Here is a 6,668-nt window from a genome sequence, read left to right as displayed (position 1 = left end):
ACCAGGAGTTAAGTGCCTAGAAACCATCACGATTTCGGAGTTAGAAAGCGGGAGCAGGATCTGCTTTTATAGACTTGTGCAGGAGGACCTGGCAAAAAAACCCCAACTGTTCTCCCTTCTCTTGGAACAACTCTTTCCAGGAGTTCCCTTTTCAAAGTCTTCCTGTTGACTTTAGTGAGCATTAGAGCAGGCTTTAATTTTTTTTTTATTTTTAAATTTTCTAGACTCTCCAGATATTTTAAAAAGGCGTAAAGGGTGCCTCGAATTTACTGTTTTACCTGCTGCTGCTATCTGTATCTAGTTTACTGAAGTTTTGGCGGTTCAGTAGTGCTTTTGTTTGGCATCTTGTGCAGAACAAACGAGCTGCTCTTCCCTTACCTTTTAAAAACGATACCACAATGAAAGTTCTGTTGCCTGGGCATGCACTTATATTCTGAGCTTCCCAGGGAGGATTTATTTACGTGCGCATAAGAGTTTTAGAGCCAGTAGGAGAGCGACCAATTAGCCATATTTGCGAAAAGATGCTGGGAAACTTTAACTGAAGGGTAGTCTTAGACTTCCAAGTATTTAAGTGCAGAGGAATAAACGTTCAGAATTAATTGGCAGATAGAGGAAATTGTTCTCCTCTTAGACATTGGACATGTTTTACTCGTGGTTATTTGTTAGATGCGTTACAGAGAGGAGGTCTGTTTCAAATATCTTCCTGTAAACATCACACTTAATTTAAAACAAAAGATACAGCTTCCATTTTATGTGGAGGTATGGGCTTTGCCTTCCTTATATACCAGTAGCCTGAGAGTCTCTAAAATGAAAAAAAAACCAGCAACATTGTATGATTCAAATGGAGTAGCTTGGATTTGCTGACAGTGAACCACTGATTTAAGAAAACTGCTTAGTGTTCAGGGTATAGATGATAGAGATTTCTTTACAGTGTCTTATTTACTATTTTTCGTCTAAAACCAGGCAGTAAATCAATCATCATCAGTAATTATTGCTGCAGTAATTACCTTTGGGGAGTAGGTTATCATTCCTGGTGGCCTTTGTTCAAATATCTTTTTCATTTTCCCTGATTTTGGTGTTTTGTTTTATTTTATTTTATTCATGTCAGTTTTTGAGTCGATTAATAGTATTCTAAAAGCAGTCCGTTTGTAAGATTTCTGAAAGGGCTGATAATACAATTCATCTGAGAAGTTGAAAGATGCTTGCATAGGCGTAGCATTTAAATTCATTGATAAGAGTCTGCCCATCAATTATTATATCTTCATTTTTAGTGAACAAACAAAAGCTGTAGGTAATGTTGCAAGGAGAATTTCAACTGTACCTCCAATGCAGCTTTTATTTCAGATTCTTATTTCTTAAGTATTACTGATTTAGTCAGTGCAAAATATAGTTCTACAGCTTAAAAATAAACAGTGTTTTAAATAGCTTCTTTGCAAAACTATTCTTTGAGTGTATGTAAATGAGTTATTTAAACTCATGAGTGCTGTTTTACATCTAAATAAAATACAGTTACATGTTACATTTCCAATTTGTCATGTACTTAGCAAGCCTTTCTGGGGGGAAGATATAAGAGATATTTTTGATATGTCTGTCACTTTTGATAACATAATTTGAAACTTATATCTTAGGGGAATACTGATACAAGGCAGGTAAATACATTAAAACAAAATGACAATTGAGTTTTTTATATCGAATGCGTGAAACTAACAATTGTCTGAAATGGTGGGTGTTAGGAACTTGCTAATGACTAAATTTCTTCTATTTCTTGAAAATACACTTTTTTGAATTACCCTGGTTTCTGTTTACATTCTTTTTCTATTTCTCTCTTTTGTTTTGTTTTGTTCCCCCCCCGCCCCGTTTTGGTTTCTTGCCAACTTTGGTCTGACTGTCTCCCAGCTCTTGGTGAGGACTGCATCTCAGGTTTGCATCTAGGAAAGAAAAAAGGCATGGCTAACATTAGATAAGCCCCCTTGCAATTCAAGAATAATAAAGAATATATTTCCAAGGAAAAATAAGATTGTAATTATTTTCTATGAAAAGCACCATCTCTTACAAATATACTACAGGGTTGTGGCAAAAAAAAGTCTCAAAAGCAGAGCAAATTATTTAACCTTATGAAAAACTGTTATTTGAATATCTTATTTTACTTGAGGAAGGAGGAATTAAAGTTCAACTGCCGGGTTCTTTTAGGCAGAGGAAGGATCAGTTGCATCAAACTCACCAGTCCTGACCTATATTTCGTTCTACTGATTAATTTATCCCATTTCCTTGGCTAATTTCTGGGAGGGAAAAAAGTAATCTGTTAGGTATCATTGACTTGATCAAAATGGCCTAATGTGTTTGGTGGGGGAGGCAGGATATCGGACGGAAAGCAGGTGGGGAAAGCTAAGTCAGAGATACAATACTCACGCATAGCCCCAAAAGAGCCACGGTGCAAATGAAGGGTATTGATGAAGGGCAATTGGTGTGACTCCTTAAACATCTAACACCTAAGAGCAATGCCATTCCCTAAGTAAAACCCTGCTGGAGGCTCCCTGCGATGAGAAAGGGAGGGAGCGGGGGAGAGTAGCTCGATTGTATCTCGTTTAACTTGGCCATTTGAATGGCAATCCTTTTTCTGTGACTTGGGTGTTTTGTAGATCTCACAAGTAGATTACTGACTACCTCTCCCCCTCCCCTTTCTGGTTTATGGGTTTTTAGTTTTAGTAAAGCTTGAGGTTTTTCTTTTGCTTTTACTACCGACTTTTAATGAGGAGCTTTGTTTAGAAACAAAGTTAGGAAAATATAGCCACTTGCAAAGAATACCAGGTATTCTGTATACAAACCTGAATGAAAATGATGTCCTACTAAACGTTACACCCAGGTTCCTCTCAGCTAAAGTCAGGTAATATTCATTATGCTAAAGTTACCCATGAAAAATCACTGAAACTGTAGGTGTTAGATAAGCCACCACAAGGAAATTAGAACAACCCCACACATTTAATGGAAGTGCTGGTCTCTGGAAGTAATTTCTTTTAGAAAAAAAATTACAAATACTTTCTTACTTTGAAGTAAATTTTTACTCATTGCAATTTTGTATCCCACATTAGACTGCAGAAATACAATTACTGAGTGTTAGTTCCTTGAAAGAATAATTTATCAGCTGTATTTTACATAGCTATGTTCTGCTTAAAGAAAGCTTGTGTCTTGAAATACTTTGGCAAGCCCGGAGTGCCTCTTAAAAGTTATTCCCTCTTTTTGAGGAAACCTAGGTACTCTTTCCATCCCGACTGAATTTACAGCTGCAGCTCAGTTCATGCAGAGTGTTGGTGAACTGAATTAATGTACCTGTGTTTTAACGTGACTTGTTTTCTCATAAATTCAAAGCAAAAGGATATTTCTCATACAGATGTGCAGGTGGTGCGATATAATACCAGGGAAGGTAGAACAGTGGTGGATTGAAACAAAAATCCTACTTAGTAGCGGCAATAGTAGTTCAGAGCAAATTTGACATTCAGATCCCCTTCAAATAGTAGCCTTTACGTTTCTGTTTATCCGTCAACTATTCGAATGTTTATTCTGAGCCTCAACCCTCTCCGGCTTCTAAATTGCATGGACTAGACTCAAAAGTCATTAGATTGTCTGCTGATTAGACTATAATCAGTCCAGCATAAACAAAACCAGCAATTAGAATTGGCATGATTTCTGTGAACTTGACTTAAAGTTTCAGTACTACCGGTTCAAGCAACTTTTTCTGAACGGGCCGTTTTTAGGAACCCTCTTTTATTTTGGCATCATGATTTTATAGGGAGGGAACAAAAAATTCGTAAGATTCCATTTAGCCTGAAAAGCAAAAACATCTGTTTGATGCATGAGTGGATTGCTGGCTTCTATTTGGCCATCCAAAAAAGGGCAAAAATTAAGATATCGAACATAAAAGAGTACATGAAAAAAACAAATTACAAAGAGGATTTAAGATTAGCATCTTTTTTATAATGCAGGCTATTTATAGTGTTCTCTTTCTGGCTTGCCAAAGCATGCCCCAGCTCTTTTATATATTAAAAAAATCCTGAACGACAAAAATGTTCTTAACCTCTCGTAATATTCATTGACTTTGGCAATGCCTACTGGTATTGACGGTCTTGATTAGCTCTAGGATTACAGCAAAGCTACCCAGTCATTTTGTGGGCCAGCGTGAGTTATATTGACCATCACCACCTACTTCTTCAGAGCAGGTACTAATAGGAGCGAACATCTAAACATGAGCACATCGAAGCAGCTACCGGTTGTACTGCTCGTTTCCGTAAAGGTGCAATCTTGTGACAAAGACAATCTTAAGGGGCTTAGAAATGTTATGTGTTTGGTTTGGTTTGATTTTGTTTTGCTGGGTTGCTGTTAACTTGTGCGACAAGGGAAGCTGTCAGTATGGAGGCACTTAGCTAACATGTGTAGGATAACGATATCCGCCATGATCTAAGATGTCTTGAAAGGCTTTATGTTGCTCTGTAATTCATTCAGTCTAATTTACAGCTGGTTTAATAGCCCTCGTTTCTTCATTCTGAAATGCGATTCAGTATTTCGAAACTCACGCATTTTGGAAAAAAAAGTCTTCCTTTTTGAATAATTGCACATGAGGTAAAGGTCTAGAAGAACTGTTAACATTTTATGCAGATGGTATGGATTCAGGGTGTTTTCTTTGTAAAACACTGAAAATAAGATACTTGGATTTGTTTTTATTTTTAGATTGATTAAAATATAGTATAAATGCTGATCTCTTAAGACAGACCTTTAGTATCTTTCCCCAGCTGTATTTTACGGTTTCCATTCATTCCCGTAGGGCTACCTGAGCTCAAAATCAGTCCCAGCTGGGGGTGGGGAAAATGCACTATTTCACTTAAAGCAGAACCGTGGTGAAAGTATCTCTGTATATATATTTTGTCTGAAGGGACAACATAGAGATCTGTGAAGAATTGGGCCTCTTTTATTTGATGCTGTGAAAATGTATGCGTCTGTTCAAATGTATTTTACAGTGTGTTGCTACAAAGCATTAAAGTTTTTCTGTTACTGTCTTTATAAAAGTCAGCACAAGAGAAGATTTTAAATACTTCTAAATTGTGATGCAACACTTGGCATAGGATTCTGACAGAAGATGAATGTGCAAAAAAACAGAAGAGGTGGTGAGGTTTGTTTTTGTTTTAACTTTAATTTTAGACAACTTGGATTCTATTTCACCTCAAGTATGAGTAATTATGCTAGTTTAGCAATTATTAGAGATGAAAGAAATTCGGTTGGATATGAGTCTCCTAAACTTCAGTAGCTTTAGTTTTAGCCAGGATAATGATCAAGGAGTAGTTAGCCATATGCCTAGGGACTACGCTGTAGCAAAAAAGATAGGTCTGATCTTGGGGGTATCCTTATTACAACATATTATAATTAACATTTTCATTCAGCCCTCCTACTTTCCGAAAAAATCTGCTTCATGTTCTTCTGTGCACGCATTACTAAAGCTGCACAAAAATGCCCTCTTCCAATAGATTTTTGAACCAGGACCATTGTTCTCTGTATTTTTACAATATTAGTTAACACTGGTCATGCTTTTCACTCCTCATTTCACATTCCTTTAGTTTCCTCTGTATACTGCATAATTATTAAGAAAAAGATGTAGTGGATTTTTTCCCCTCCTTTTTCAGGATTTAGTCCAGGTTATCCACGTTCTTCTGGTGTGTGCACATTTGAGCCTCTTAGATTTTGCTTAAGCTAGAGTGATGCTGTACATCCAATACTGGAACTTTTCCTTGTACAGTTGAATCTGTGTAACATGTACTCAGAAAGGTTCTAACTTACCAATTCTGCACAATTAATACCCAATGAAATTTTAGATTTTGGTGGAATGTGGTCTCATTGTGGCTTTTTTTCCCTCACTCTTTCTTATCACGGGAGCAAGACAGAGGGGTGTTTTTTGAGTAAATGATTCATCTGATACTTTCACTTTTAAATATAGGTGCAATTAGGTGCAAGCTTTCATTTTAAAGTTAGGATTTTTAGTCCTTCAAGATTTCTCAAAGTCATTTATATATGTGTGTTGGTACAGTGACCTCCCCCCCTCCTTATTTTTTAATGTGATAGAGGCTTACTGTGGTTCTTTAAAAATAAAGTATTAATAACTACTTAGTCTTCCTACAAATTTGGAACAGTACTAGTCATTAGTTAATCAGCCTATTAGTTAATCAGAATGCCCTGAGGATGAATGGACAGTCCTGAACCCCATTTTTGGAGAGTTTATTCTTGTTCAAGGGGATAATCTGGAATGGGAATTTTGTCTATACCGAACAGGAGCTCTGAAATTTCTCTCCTAGTTTCTCATGCAGACACTCAGTGGTGGAAAAGCTAGAGTGCTTTTCAGTCTAAATGTTCTGGTTAACTGCACAATAGATGGCTTTTGCATACCATCCCTGAAACTTCTTGTGCCCTTACTGTTATTAGATTGTTTTTTGCTGTGAGAATATATTTCAGACGATGAATTCTGTGATAATTGATGTTTTTAGTTTTATTTTTTTTTATTGTTCACTTCTTTTGGTAACCTATCAAGTTCAACTTCCATTATTGACTCCTTAACATTTTGAAAAGAACTTTAGGAACAAAAATAAAATACCTGCTGTGCTGCTGGGCTGGATGATGTGATGTAGTGA

The sequence above is a fragment of the Apaloderma vittatum genome, unplaced genomic scaffold (assembly GCF_000703405.1).
Source record: "Apaloderma vittatum isolate BGI_N311 unplaced genomic scaffold, ASM70340v1 scaffold4586, whole genome shotgun sequence".
Taxonomy (NCBI): domain Eukaryota; kingdom Metazoa; phylum Chordata; class Aves; order Trogoniformes; family Trogonidae; genus Apaloderma; species Apaloderma vittatum.
Note: the sequence above shows the minus strand (reverse complement) of the source record.